The sequence below is a fragment of the Anomaloglossus baeobatrachus genome, chromosome 3 (assembly GCF_048569485.1).
Source record: "Anomaloglossus baeobatrachus isolate aAnoBae1 chromosome 3, aAnoBae1.hap1, whole genome shotgun sequence".
NCBI lineage: Eukaryota > Metazoa > Chordata > Amphibia > Anura > Aromobatidae > Anomaloglossus > Anomaloglossus baeobatrachus.
The window spans coordinates 323,744,986-323,760,293 of NC_134355.1; the positions used below are offsets into that span (position 1 = coordinate 323,744,986).

At 47.0% G+C, this 15,308-nt stretch overlaps 1 protein-coding gene across 1 annotated transcript in view; it reads left to right on the forward strand.

Moving 5' to 3' along the window:
* REV3L (REV3 like, DNA directed polymerase zeta catalytic subunit) overlaps positions 1–15,308 on the forward strand; it is a 326,132-nt gene that overhangs the window by 119,811 nt on the left and 191,013 nt on the right. The window lies entirely within an intron of this gene.

Below are 15,308 nucleotides of genomic sequence, written 5' to 3' on the forward strand. Positions count from 1 at the left end.
TTCTTTGCTGCCCTCCTTGAAACCAGGCCTTGCTCAAGCAGTCTCTGCCTCACAGTGCGTGCAGAAGAACTCACACCAGCCTGCTGCCATTGCTGAGCTAGCTCGGCACTGCTGGTAGTCCGATCCCGCAGCTGAAACAGTTTTAAGATATGGTCCTGGCGTTTGCTGGTCCTTCTTGGGCGCCCTGGAGCCTTTTTGGCAACAATGGAAGCTCTCTCCTTGAAGTTCTTGATGATGCGATAGATTGTTGACTGAGGTGCAATCTTTGTAGCTGCGATACACTTCCCTGTTAGGCCATTTTTGTGCAGAGCAATGATGGCTGCACGTGTTTCTTTAGAGATAACCATGGTTAACTGAAGAGAAACAATGATACCAAGCACCAGCCTCCTTTTAAAGTGTCCAGTGGTGTAATTCTTACTTAATCATGACTGATTGATCGCCAGCCCTGTCCTCATCAACACCCAAACCTGTGTTAATGGAACAATCACTAAAACAATGTTAGCTGCTCCTTTTAAGGCAGGAATGCAATGCTGTTGAAATTTGTTTTGGGGGTAAAGTTCATTTTCTTAACAACAATTACTTGCAAAGTCAATATTGGCTAAGCTGATCACTCTTTATGACATTCTGGAGTATATGCAAATTGCCATTAGAAAAACGTAAGCAGTAGACTTTGTAAAAATTAATATTTGTAGCATTCTCAAAACTTTTGGCCATGACTGTATTCTCTATGTTCATGGATGTGGCAGCCCACCATCAAGCACAGATGGCTTTCTCTTTTCTTTTTAGATATGTAGGTGCAGAGCCACTATAATAAGTAATTCTTTGTTTTTCATGAATATTTTAGCAGCTTTCTCCTCAGCACTGTGTCTAGTATTATACTGCCAGGTTTCTAGTATGAGAAACTTGAGGGCGGCCCTCATTTCTTACCATATTTAGTTATGAATCTTGAATTAAATATTGCTCTGTGTCTTCTCTTCATGGCACTAGGCATGTTAAACGGCTTGCTCTCCAGGAACTTAAAAGAAATATCCTAAACTAAGCTGGTAATGTTAACCATCGCATCACTACAAAAAAAAAACCTATGAGAATAAAGCGCAAGGCCAAGTGGAAAACAAAATATAGTAAATCAATTAAAAGGGGTACAATATTCATGTAGCAATACCTACATGGAAATAAGACTGGCAGGTAAGAATTAAATATCAAATACAGCTGTTTTCAGGGATATTGCAAACGGATACTCACAAGACCTAAACATGTAACAAAAAGTAATTGTGTAATACATTTTAGAAAATGTGATCCGGATAGGGAAATTAAATAAGTTTTTAAATAAGATAATGACCCATAGGTATGGGGAAAAAAAAATCCTGATTCAAGAAGAAACAGCAATTCACGATTCAGTCTCACAAAAAGCTGAATAGAAAGTGATCGGAAAATATTTGGTCCTAAATGGTACCAATGAAAACTCCAATTCATCCCGCAAGAACAAGCCCTCACACGAGTCTGTTGGCAGAAAAATAAAAAAAACTATAGCCTTCAAAATTCGGTGATGCAAAAGGTCTTTATTTTGTAAAAAATAATTTTTAGTCCAGATCCTCTAATACTCCATAGGTTAAGGGATTTTCTGTGGAGAGCTACGGAATCTATATATCACATGTGGGGAACGGTCAAATATATCTTTATTGCTTCTTGGTTTCTCATGTGGGGGGGGAGGGAGGGATGGGACTGTAGGGGTTATGTTGACCCCGTATTGTATGTTTAATGTAATATACAAAATCTTTAATAAAAACATTCTGGTTTAAAAAAAAAATAAATTTTAGTGTGATAGTAGCCAAACCTATAAAAAAAACCCAAACCTATATTTATTTGGTACCACTATAATCGTATAGACCTGAGAAATAAAACCGCCCTATCACTTATATCATGGTAATAAAGCCAATTTTTCAACTGCTGTTGATTTTGTTTATTCTGCCCTCCAAAGATCGCAGTAAAGCTAAGCTCACATTTATACTGCGCTGCACGCTGAGTGCTTACATCGGGGATTACTTGAAAATCGCTAGAAAACCTGATTCAGACAAAGTTTCGAACATAAAATTCAATGTGATGAGGCAGAGAGAGTCACTGACCTGCTATCTGGCCTGTGGCCCGACGGTGTCCATCTTTTTACGTCCTTTTTAAAGGGTGCACAAAAGTGCAGTTAACAGTTTTGTGCACATTTTGAAAGAAAGGACACCGCAGAACAGAGGCTAAAAGGATTCCGGTGTAACTCTACTACTTCATTAGTGATTGGATCTGCTGGGGTTTTCACGTGAATCGCACATGTTGGAGATGTAGATTGAAACTCTCTAATGTAAGTGCTCAGCTTAGAGCACATAATATATGGGAACTGAGCCAAAAATGTTTGTAACCCAAACTGCCACATACAGTATAGCATTCAACTCAAGCCACAGAAAAACAAGTCCCCACTCAGGTCCGTCATCTGATAGCCCCCTATAGTTTGTTATCATGTTACTGGTATCACAAAGGCTTTGAAACAGCACTCTGGCCCCCCCCCCCCCCCTTCCAAAAAAAAATAAATCCAAATGCACCCCTCTCTTCTGAGCACAACAATGTGTCTAAGTCACAGTTAGGCCTAAGCCACATGGCATGAAAATCTGACCGAGTGGGATGCGATAAAACATGGCATTCCACTCGGACCAATATTGACCTATGTCCCAGCACCCATGAGCGATTATTTTCTCAGCCCCAATCGGACCGAGAAAACAGTCGCAGCATGCTGTGATTGTAATGCGAGACTCTTTCTCTCGCTCCCATTCAAGTCTATGGGGCGAGAGAAAGATCGCACTGCATTCGGTGTACCGCGAGTGCAGTGCAAGAATGGCAATAGCCGGCTACGGAGGAGAGAGGGAGATAAATCCCTCCCTCTCCTCCTTTGTGCCGGATTGCCCCTCTTCAGTGCCGGCCTGCCCCCGCAGCTGTGGTCTGATTGCATGATTGGACCTCAGTCGCAGTGACACTCGCATGACACTCTGCTCCTGCTGTGCTGCCAGCATGAGCTGAGTGTCATGCGAGGATCGCATTAGTCCCCGTGTGGCCCTGGCATTAACGTCCATATGTTTGGCATTGCTGTAGTACAGCGAGCCCACTTAATGTAGGGATACGAGATGTGTGTCTCAAGCACCAGCTGGCCTCCATGTACCATTTGCCAAAGGCAACTAACCCTTATACTAAAGTCTACTAAATAAAACTTAACTTTTAATTCATATATTAAAGTGATGCACTGAATTAATTTCATAACACACAGTATGGGACTACTATTGCTAGTAGCTCAAATTCATTCTCTATCTTATCAATTCCTATGGATAATTCACTGGCCGGGTGTCCATATCATTCACCATGGAGATCAGAAACTGTAGTCCCTATACTAGCTATTTAAGAAGACTGATAGTCAAGCCTTCCCAACATGTTTTATCTATACAGGCTTTTTTCCCCCCAAAATATGGTCACTTGATGGGGTTACTGCTGTTCTGACACTTATGGGATCACCAAATGGAGACCGCAAACTATTCTAGGAAAATCTGTGCTCCAAAAGTCAAATGGCGCTGCTTCCCTCCTGAGCCCTACAGTGTGGCCAAACAGTACTGTACAGTCACATATGGCGCATTGCCACGTTCAAGAATAATTGTGTGATACATTACACAGCTATTTTTACCTATTTCCCTTGTCAAAATTGGAAATCTTTGGTTAAAATAATCTTTTAGTGATAACATTGTAATTATTTTTTCCTCACTGCCCAATAGTAGATTTTGTGACATACCTGTGGTGTCAATATGCTCACTGCACCTCTAAGTTGAATTCATTGAGGGATGCTGCTTGTAAAATGGGGTCACTTGTAGAGGATTCCTGATTTTCTGGCATGTCAGTCGCTCTGCCAAAGTGACAAGAAACCCGCAAACCATTCCAGCAAATCTGAAGTCCAATAAGGTGCTCCGTCCCTTCCGAGCTTTGCACTTTGCTTCAAAAGTAGTTTTTGACCACATATGGGGTATTGGCATACTCAAGAGAAATTGTGTAAGAAATTCCACAGTCTATTTTCTCCTACTAACCTTATTGGAAATTGCAACTTTGGTGCCAAATCAACATTTTAGTGGAAAAAAAATGGTAATTTATTTTCCCAGCCCACTGTTATACAATTCCATGAATCAACTAGGGGGTAAAATTGCTCACTACACCCCAGGATTAAGTCCTTCAGTGCTATAGTTTTCAGAATGGGTTCAGTTCCTGCTGTTTTGCCATGTCAGGCGATCTTCAATTGTGACATGGTGTCTGCAATCTATTCCAGCCAAACTGGTGTTCAAAAAATTCAAATAGCCTTTGTTTGCTTCCCAGAGAAGCACATGAATCCTGAAAAACAATTGTGCAATTACACTTTTTTTTTTTTTTAAATTTGACCACTCTTGGAATTTTTTCCCCATTTTACAGTACGATATGGGTTAGAGTTTCATTCCAAAGTACAACTCGTCCCGCAGAAAACCAGCCTTCAGATGGCTATATAGAAAGAAAAATAAAAAGGTATGGCTCCTTCTAAGAAGGGGAGGAAAAAACTAAAATGGAAAATTGCCTGGGAGTGAAGGGGTGATTGGCTGTGTTGAGTTATTTAGAGGGCACACCAAATTTACACTGTTAGGCTATGATCACACACTGCATCTTTTACTGCGTTTTTGATGCATTTTTGAGGTCACAAAGATGCACATAAATGCACGCATTTCATTCTCCCAGCAAAGTCTGAGATTTCTATTTTGCTGTCAATACTGGGCATCTTTTGTTGGCTGCATCTTGGTGGCATTTTTCAAGATGCAGCATGTCAATTCTTTTTGCGTTTTTCTAGCGTTTTTGAGCCTTCCAGTCAATAGATTTGACTTAAACAAACGTACTGGACAAAATCGTGTCAAAAACGCATGCGTTTTTTGCTGCGTTTTTCTGCGGGTGCGTTTTTGATGCTTTTTTGGGGCCAAAAATGATAGCGTAGTTAGGGAAGGATAGGCCATTTTGAATGCAAGTATATTAGAATTTTGTTTAATTACAGCGCTAAATAGATTGGGATTTAGATGAAAAGTACCTTTGCACTTGAACCACCTCTTTATACTTCTAAATGCTGCCGTAATGATTAATAGTCGCATGTAAGATGTTTAAGTATTGCTATTGGAGCTAGCTCTCATCACAGCATACTCCGGTGTGTCAGGAGCCCATAGAGAGCACAGTGCATATTATGATGGTAACGCCACCAAAGGGTTAAAGCCATATTTAATGTTATTTTGTGTGTAATTATATATAGTATGTATGTATGTGCAGGCAAATAATGGTCCTTGTGGTATGTAATGGTATGGCAATGGTGAAGCTTCTTGGACCTGCAGACCATGTTTCTTATACTGATGATTTACATTTTTCCTTTGCCAGAAACAGCGGTGGATTATAGAATTATATTAGGTACCAGTGTTTAGTTCTTATCTCTAAAAGACTGAAGAATTAAACACTGCAATTAAAACTGCATCTCTTGTGGTAATGCAGTGCAGATGTATTCTTACACCATTGGCACGGTGTTGGCAATAGTCCCCTAGGCCCTTGGTAATTGTGCATGCTTCCATGGTTCGGTCTGTTCTGATAGGAGAAATACTATAATATATATATATATATATATAATTTATGTACTGTGTGTGTGTATATAAGTTGTGATGTTTGAAAACAAAAATACTGTACTCTAGACTTTGCAAACCAGTAAGCCGATTAAAAACTATTATTTTATAATGATGAAGAACTTTTCCCCATTTTTCCGTCCATGAGCTAGCTATTTGTTTAGCCTTTATGTAAGAGTAAATTCACACGGTTCGGAACCCAAATGGAAAATACACTGCATATAAGGATATGTGTTCACAAGTAGTGTAAATGCTGTGGGGGGTTTTCTGCTGCTGTTTTTTTCTGCATGTTTCCAGCATTGTTGTTGTGTTTTTTTGTTTTTTTTTTTTTGTAGTAAAGCTGTTTTGATCTGCTTCTTCAAACACAACCTGCATTTGCAATCCTGGAGAGAGGGAAGAGAAAAAACACCAAAAATTGCACAGTTCAAGTGTCTTTTAAGGCCCTGGGGCCAGGAGTTTTCATTAAATCACATCTACTTTTCCTGGACAGTTAGGCCACATTCACACGTGGTGTATTTCGTGCATTTTTTGCCTCAGTATTTTTAAAACCATGTGCACACATTGAGTATTTAGTGAGTTTTTTTCCTCAGTATATGTAAGGCCACGTGTACACAATGAGTATTTGGTACGGTTTTTTTTGTTTTTTTTTCCCCTCAGTATTTGTAAGCCAAAACCAGTAGTGGTGCCCGTGTTTATACTTTTCCTCTGAATGTTCCACTATTGGGGAAGAATCCACCTGAAAAAGCTGTCATGTACATATACTCTAAGGCCACTTGCATATGGTGAGTTTTTACCTCAGTATTTGTAAGGCCACGTGCACACACTGAGTGTTTTGGTGAGGGTTTTTTTTTTTACCTCCAGTATTTATCATTCTCATTTGTCAGTATTTAAGCCAAAACCAGGAGTAGGTAAAAATACAGAAGTGGTGGCAGTGTTTCTATTATACTTTTCCTCTGACTGATCCATTCCTGGTTTTGGCTACAAATACTGAGGTAAGCACTCTCCAAATACTCAATGTATACGTGGCCTTACATATACTGAGGTAAACACTCTCCATATACTCAATGTGTGCACGTGGCCTTACATATACTGAGGTAAACACTCTCCAAATACTCAGTGTATACGTGGCCTTACATATACTGAGGTAAACACTCTCCAAATACTCAGTGTATACGTGGCCTTACATATACTGAGGTAAACACTCTCCAAATACTCAGTGTATACGTGGCCTTACATATACTGAGGTAAACACTTCATATACTCAGTGTGTGCACGTGGCCTTACATATACTGATATAAAAAAAACTCACCAAATATTCAACGGTTATTCCCAGCTCCAAGATCCTATCCCAGTATGTAGTAGGTGTAATAATAAGAATATTAGCAAGTACCTCCAGTTAGAAATGTAGTCTAGTTCTTCTGAAAAGCTATGTCACTTACCTTATGTGCAGGGCATTACAGTAGCTTAGGTATCTGTGGTTACAGCCTTGCATATAGGAACAGTTGCTAGTAGTCGTAACCATGGATACCTAAGCTACTGCTATGCCTGCACATGAGGTAAGTGACAGCTGATCAGGAGAACTATACTACATTTCTATTTGGAAGTATTGCTAACATTCTTAATATTACACCTACTACATATTAGGATAGGATCTTGGAGATGGGAATACCCCTTTAAGGCTATAGTGTCAGATCAGGTGACCCGCGGGCGTTCTGGATATCACTGCTCATATTACAACCATGAATGTCGGACGTGTGAAACCAGCCTAAAATCACAGCACTCCCTCCTCATACTGAGCTAAACCCTTACTCTTGTATGAAAATGTAGAGATTTGTGACGATGCCATTGTCGGTGTAGTGCTATGTGGTAATGTGGCATTCCTCCGCCATCCCAGGAGTAGTCATGTGAGCAGCGTTCCAGATGTGGCTCACGGTTGCTGCTCACATGTTTCTATGGAGCGGGGGAGGGATTGGGCAGATCTCTGACCTGTACACCTGGAGTCACTTGTGTTGATCTATTTGAAATAAGCGGGCACATGGAGGGTCTCACGCCGAATGCACGTATTGAGAATGCTTTATGGTGCTGATTGGCGTTCGTACATACTGTAACTATCATAGCAAGCCAATTGTATATAGCAGTGACCGGTGTGATCTGTATAGGAACGTGTTCAGTTCGGGCAGATTGTGCGATCGGACCTGGTGGAATATTTGCAGGTTTATCACGACTGAACAGTCCATGTAATGTTAACCTCCTTAGTCCTACATTATTTACCGCATGTCTAGACACATGCTTATTGGTGGCTGTAAATATCCCAATATGTGGGTTTCAGGTGGTTTCTATAATAAACATTAATGTTCGTCACGTAGGCGTGAGATTAGTAGAAATGTGCTGCTACCGGCAGAACTGCTGCTGATTTCTCTTTGTTTCATTTCTGGAGAGACTGCAAGTAATGGAAAATAAAGAATATGGCCGATGGCACGCCTGTTCCCATACAGCTATACTTACAGGAGAGATTTTAATGATCTTTTGCTGGGAATATATGCTTAAAGAAAATGCCATTTTTTGATCTTCTTTGTGGAAAGGATTTTTACAAATGTCATCACCCCCCACGACTAATGTCAAAATAATTGCAGTGCTTTACAGTCCACAGTGCTTGTCCAAAGGTTTACCCAAAATGGTGTTCAAGTCATTTTGTGTGGTATTTTTGTACATTTTTAAAGGACAAACCTTTTAAAAAGGACCAGAGTGCACTGAAGCCTTCAGTTTTCATAGGAATTTCTTAGCCATTTCTAGATGTACAGTTTTTATCCATGGTCATGCTGAAATAATGTTAGTGTGTATGTGTGTCTATGTAACTGCAGCAAAATTCCGCATTTCTGTCTTTCCAGTGAATGCCCAAACACAGTGGCCTAGATAATAAAGAGTTATATGGGCTGTCCAGTGAAAACAAGATATTACCTATCTAAAAGATAGGTGATAACTTACTGATTGGTTGGGGTCTGGAATCTGCACAGATTGGCAGAACATTTTATCCATGTTATAAAATAAAACAGTAGGTTGGATGCAGGACTACTGTGCCTTTCATTCTCTTCGGGGCTACTGCAACAAGCTGGGCGTAGCACCCGGCAGCCCCATAAGGAATGAATGGAGAAGCAGTCCAAACTAACAAGGTTAAAAATCCCCATTCTGCTGATGGCTGCTGGTCCCTGCGTTCAGTAAGTTATCACTTCTCTTTTGGTAAGGGGATAATTAGTTTTCACCTATTAGTTTTACCCCTTTTAAGCATAGTTTTAAATTGTAGGTTCTAGCTCACGATCCTTTTGTTTTTATCCAGCCACTTTATGCTCACCACCTAAAAATTGTTTTCATACACTGTGTTTTAGCAAGAACTTGCATGGCATGTGTACGTTTTCACAAACTCTTAAAGAATGGATTTCAGAAATCTCATTCATTTTGCAGGTACAGTAAAACTGTTTTTCCTGAGTAAAAATGGTTAAGAAAAATTTCAACTTTGGCACTAGTTTTTGCCATATTTTTATCAGCCAGAGGTTTGCTGGGGCTCAATAGGGAAATAATAATTGCAATACATACACACAGTTTTTTTCATCTTAGATGATAACAATAGACCTCCATTAGTTTAAAATTTTTTGCACTGATTAAAACTGCAATTGATTAAAGTGTATTGCATGTTTTTATAGGTTACATTGTTGTGTTTTTGTTTTTTTTTTTTTACCCTTATGTGATTCTACAATTTCTTCTAGAACCTAGAGTCGTGAATTACGTCACGTGTGTATGTGTGTATGTGTGTGTGTGTGTGTGTGTGTGTATGTATATATATATTTTTATATATATATATATATATATATATATATATATATATATATATATATATATATATATTTTTATATATATATACATATATATATATGTATGTGTATATATAGGTGTATATATGTATATATATATATATATATATATATATATATATATGTATGTGTAAGTGTGTGTGTATATATATATATATATATGTATATATAAATAATATACTAGAAGGTGGCCCGATTCTACGCATCGGGTATTCTAGAATTTACGTATTGTGTAGTTCATGTATGATTTTTGTTATATATATAGATATATATATATGTTGTTGTGTGTAGTTACCAAGTGTTTGTGTAGGGCGCTGTACATGTTCTGGGTGTTGTCTGGGTGTGATGGGGGGTGAGAGCGGTGTTGTTTGTGTGTTGCGTTGTTTGTGGAGCGCTGTGTGTGTGTGTTGCGCGGTTTGTGTGTGTGTGGTGTGTTTTGGGGGGAGGTATGTTTTGTGCAATGTGTGTGTTGTGCGGTATGTGCGTATATTTGTGTGTGCAGCGTTGTCTGTGTGTGGGTGTCTGTGTAGGGCAGTTGTTTGTGGTTCCCAGTGTGTGTGTGTGGTGTGTTGTGCAGTGCGCGTGTGTGTGTGTGTGTTGGGGGGAGGTGTGCACTCCCCATCGTGCTCCATCTCCCATGCAGCGCACTCCCTATCGTGCTCCATCCCCTATGCTGCGCACCCCCCATCGTGCTCCATCTCCCATCCTGCGCACTCCCAAACGTGCTCTATCCGCCATGCTGCGCACTCCCAAACGTGCTCCATCCGCCATGCTGCGCACTCCCAAACGTGCTCCATCCGCCATGCTGCGCACTCCCCATCGTGCTCCATCCCCCATGCTGCGCACTCCCAAACGTGCTCCATCCGCCATGCTGCGCACTCCCCATCGTGCTCCATCTCCCATGCTGCGCACTCCCAAACGTGCTCCATCCGCCATGCTGCGCACTCCCAAACGTGCTCCATCCCCTATGCTGCGCACCCCCATCGTGCTCCATCTCCCATCCTGCGCACTCCCAAACGGGCTCCATCCGCCATGCTGCGCACTCCCAAACGTGCTCCATCCGCCATGCTGCGCACTCCCAAACGTGCTCCATCCGCCATGCTGCGCACTCCCCATCGTGCTCCATCCCCCATGTTGTGCACTCCCAAACGTGCTCCATCCCCTATGCTGCGCACCCCCCATCGTGCTCCATCTCCCATCCTGCGCACTCCCAAACGTGCTCCATCCGCCATGCTGCGCACTCCCAAACGTGCTCCATCCGCCATGCTGCGCACTCCCAAACGTGCTCCATCCGCCATACTCCGCACTCCCCATCGTGCTCCATCCCCCATGCAGCGCACTCCCCATCGTGCTCCATCCCCTATGCTGCGCACCCCCCATCGTGCTCCATCTCCCATGCTGCGCACTCCCAAACGTGGTCCATCCGCCATGCTGCGCACTCCCAAACGTGGTCCATCCGCCATGCTGCGCACTCCCAAACGTGCTCCATCCGCCATGCTGCGCACTCCCAAACGTGCTCCATCCGCCATGCTGCGCACTCCCAAACGTGCTCCATCCGCCATGCTGCGCACTCCCAAACGTGCTCCATCCCCCATGCTGCGCACTCCCAAACGTGCTCCATCCGCCATGCTGCGCACTACCAAACGTGCTCCATCCCCCATGCTGCGCACTCCCAAACGTGCTCCATCCCCCATGCTGCGCACTCCCAAACGTGCTCCATCCGCCATGCTGCGCACTCCCAAACGTGCTCCATCCGCCATGGTGCGCCAGCATCAGCCTCTCTACCCGCAACATCAGCCTCTCTGCCCCCAGCATCAGCCTCTCTGCCCCCAGCATCAGCCTCTCTGCCCCCAGCATCAGCCTCTCTGCCCCCAGCATCAGCCTCTCTGCCCCCAGCGTCAGCCTCTCTGCCCCCAGCGTCAGCCTCTCTGCCCCCAGCGTCAGCCTCTCTGTCCCCAGCGTCAGCCTCTCTGTCCCCAGCGTCAGCCTGTCTGTCCCCAGCGTCAGCCTGTCTGTCCCCAGCGTCAGCCTGTCTGTCCCCAGCGTCAGCCTGTCTGTCCCCAGCGTCAGCCTGTCTGTCCCCAGCGTCAGCCTGTCTGTCCCCAGCGTCAGCCTGTCTGTCCCCAGCGTCAGCCTGTCTGTCCCCAGCGTCAGCCTGTCTGTCCCCAGCGTCAGCCTGTCTGTCCCCAGCGTCAGCCTGTCTGTCCCCAGCGTCAGCCTGTCTGTCCCCAGCGTCAGCCTGTCTGTCCCCAGCGTCAGCCTGTCTGTCCCCAGCGTCAGCCTGTCTGTCCCCAGCGTCAGCCTGTCTGTCCCCAGCGTCAGCCTGTCTGTCCCCAGCGTCAGCCTGTCTGTCCCCAGCGTCAGCCTGTCTGTCCCCAGCGTCAGCCTGTCTGTCCCCAGCGTCAGCCTGTCTGTCCCCAGCGTCAGCCTGTCTGTCCCCAGCGTCAGCCTGTCTGTCCCCAGCGTCAGCCTGTCTGTCCCCAGCGTCAGCCTGTCTGTCCCCAGCGTCAGCCTGTCTGTCCCCAGCGTCAGCCTGTCTGTCCCCAGCGTCAGCCTGTCTGTCCCCAGCGTCAGCCTGTCTGTCCCCAGCGTCAGCCTGTCTGTCCCCAGCGTCAGCCTGTCTGTCCCCAGCGTCAGCCTGTCTGTCCCCAGCGTCAGCCTGTCTGTCCCCAGCGTCAGCCTGTCTGTCCCCAGCGTCAGCCTGTCTGTCCCCAGCGTCAGCCTGTCTGTCCCCAGCGTCAGCCTGTCTGTCCCCAGCGTCAGCCTGTCTGTCCCCAGCGTCAGCCTGTCTGTCCCCAGCGTCAGCCTGTCTGTCCCCAGCGTCAGCCTGTCTGTCCCCAGCGTCAGCCTGTCTGTCCCCAGCGTCAGCCTGTCTGTCCCCAGCGTCAGCCTGTCTGTCCCCAGCGTCAGCCTGTCTGTCCCCAGCGTCAGCCTGTCTGTCCCCAGCGTCAGCCTGTCTGTCCCCAGCGTCAGCCTGTCTGTCCCCAGCGTCAGCCTGTCTGTCCCCAGCGTCAGCCTGTCTGTCCCCAGCGTCAGCCTGTCTGTCCCCAGCGTCAGCCTGTCTGTCCCCAGCGTCAGCCTGTCTGTCCCCAGCGTCAGCCTGTCTGTCCCCAGCGTCAGCCTGTCTGTCCCCAGCGTCAGCCTGTCTGTCCCCAGCGTCAGCCTGTCTGTCCCCAGCGTCAGCCTGTCTGTCCCCAGCGTCAGCCTGTCTGTCCCCAGCGTCAGCCTGTCTGTCCCCAGCGTCAGCCTGTCTGTCCCCAGCGTCAGCCTGTCTGTCCCCAGCGTCAGCCTGTCTGTCCCCAGCGTCAGCCTGTCTGTCCCCAGCGTCAGCCTGTCTGTCCCCAGCGTCAGCCTGTCTGTCCCCAGCGTCAGCCTGTCTGTCCCCAGCGTCAGCCTGTCTGTCCCCAGCGTCAGCCTGTCTGTCCCCAGCGTCAGCCTGTCTGTCCCCAGCGTCAGCCTGTCTGTCCCCAGCGTCAGCCTGTCTGTCCCCAGCGTCAGCCTGTCTGTCCCCAGCGTCAGCCTGTCTGTCCCCAGCGTCAGCCTGTCTGTCCCCAGCGTCAGCCTGTCTGTCCCCAGCGTCAGCCTGTCTGTCCCCAGCGTCAGCCTGTCTGTCCCCAGCGTCAGCCTGTCTGTCCCCAGCGTCAGCCTGTCTGTCCCCAGCGTCAGCCTGTCTGTCCCCAGCGTCAGCCTGTCTGTCCCCAGCGTCAGCCTGTCTGTCCCCAGCGTCAGCCTGTCTGTCCCCAGCGTCAGCCTGTCTGTCCCCAGCGTCAGCCTGTCTGTCCCCAGCGTCAGCCTGTCTGTCCCCAGCGTCAGCCTGTCTGTCCCCAGCGTCAGCCTGTCTGTCCCCAGCGTCAGCCTGTCTGCCCCCAGCGTCAGCCTGTCTGCCCCCAGCGTCAGCCTGTCTGCCCCCAGCGTCAGCCTGTCTGCCCCCAGCGTCAGCCTGTCTGCCCCCAGCGTCAGCCTGTCTGCCCCCAGCGTCAGCCTGTCTGCCCCCAGCGTCAGCCTGTCTGCCCCCAGCGTCAGCCTGTCTGCCCCCAGCGTCAGCCTGTCTGCCCCCAGCGTCAGCCTGTCTGCCCCCAGCGTCAGCCTGTCTGCCCCCAGCGTCAGCCTGTCTGCCCCCAGCGTCAGCCTGTCTGCCCCCAGCGTCAGCCTGTCTGCCCCCAGCGTCAGCCTGTCTGCCCCCAGCGTCAGCCTGTCTGCCCCCAGCGTCAGCCTGTCTGCCCCCAGCGTCAGCCTGTCTGCCCCCAGCGTCAGCCTGTCTGCCCCCAGCGTCAGCCTGTCTGCCCCCAGCGTCAGCCTGTCTGCCCCCAGCGTCAGCCTGTCTGCCCCCAGCGTCAGCCTGTCTGCCCCCAGCGTCAGCCTGTCTGCCCCCAGCGTCAGCCTGTCTGCCCCCAGCGTCAGCCTGTCTGCCCCCAGCGTCAGCCTGTCTGCCCCCAGCGTCAGCCTGTCTGCCCCCAGCGTCAGCCTGTCTGCCCCCAGCGTCAGCCTGTCTGCCCCCAGCGTCAGCCTGTCTGCCCCCAGCGTCAGCCTGTCTGCCCCCAGCGTCAGCCTGTCTGCCCCCAGCGTCAGCCTGTCTCCTCCCAGCCTCCTCCAGCACGCCATGCTCCTCTGCCGACACTCACAGATCCGATCGCATACACTCACGTACACACACATTGACGATATTGCACATACGCGCTCATACTCACAACATCCGGAGATACCACATGCTTCTGGCCATGTGATCCTCCGGCAGGTCCTGGAAGGTCACAACAGCACAGTATCGAGACCGAGAAGCAAGCGATATCGCCGGATGCTGTGAGTATGTGGATGCGATGTGATGTATGTGTGAGGTGTGTGAGAGAGTGTGAGCCGGTGTACACTGGTAACTATGATACACATCGGGTAACCAAGGGACCTTAGTTACCCGATGTGTATAATGTTTACCAGCGTTCACGGGCTCAGTCAAGATCCCAGCATCGCAAGGTTATGTCTGGCGCTGCTGGGATCCTGACGGAGCCGGTGTAGAAGCAAGCGATATCCCAGGATGTTGTGAGTGTGTGGATGTGATGTGTGAGGTGTGTGTGAGAGTGAGTGTGATCTGATGTGTGTGTGTGTGTGTGTGTGTGTGTGTACTCACCTGGGAATCGGAGCTCCGTGTCAGTTGGGCCAGAGCGAGCGTGGATTGCGTGAGGGGGGCGAGGCCTGCAGAAAGCCGGGGCGAGAGGCCAATCCGTGGGGGGGGCGGGGCCATGGCGAGCCCAGCGGCCAATCAGCTTTGTGTCACCGTAAGGACACAATTTTCGAGCATGACAGACAGACAGACAGAATAAGGCAATTATATATATAGATATATATACATATCAAAAACCAGGAGGACAGAGTAAAATAGCTTCTACAATATCAAAAAGTTTATTAATGTACATATTAAACATACAATATCAGATTTGAATAAAACAGGCACGAGAGAGGGGTGGTAAAATGGCAAACACCTGGGAGCTGCACAAATGACAATAGAGGAGAAAAAATCAGGTATCCATCCACCAGGCCTTGTGTATCCAAAAGGAAAGATGAAAGACCCCAAGTGGGCTCATATATCAAGTGCACAGCAGAAATCCTAATAGGTACACTGGCAAAAATAGCCAGTATATATATATACACATACATACATATGTGTGTGTATATATGTATATATATATATATATATATATGTATATATACACACACATATAGGTGTGTGTATATATACACATATGTATGTATGTGTGTATAT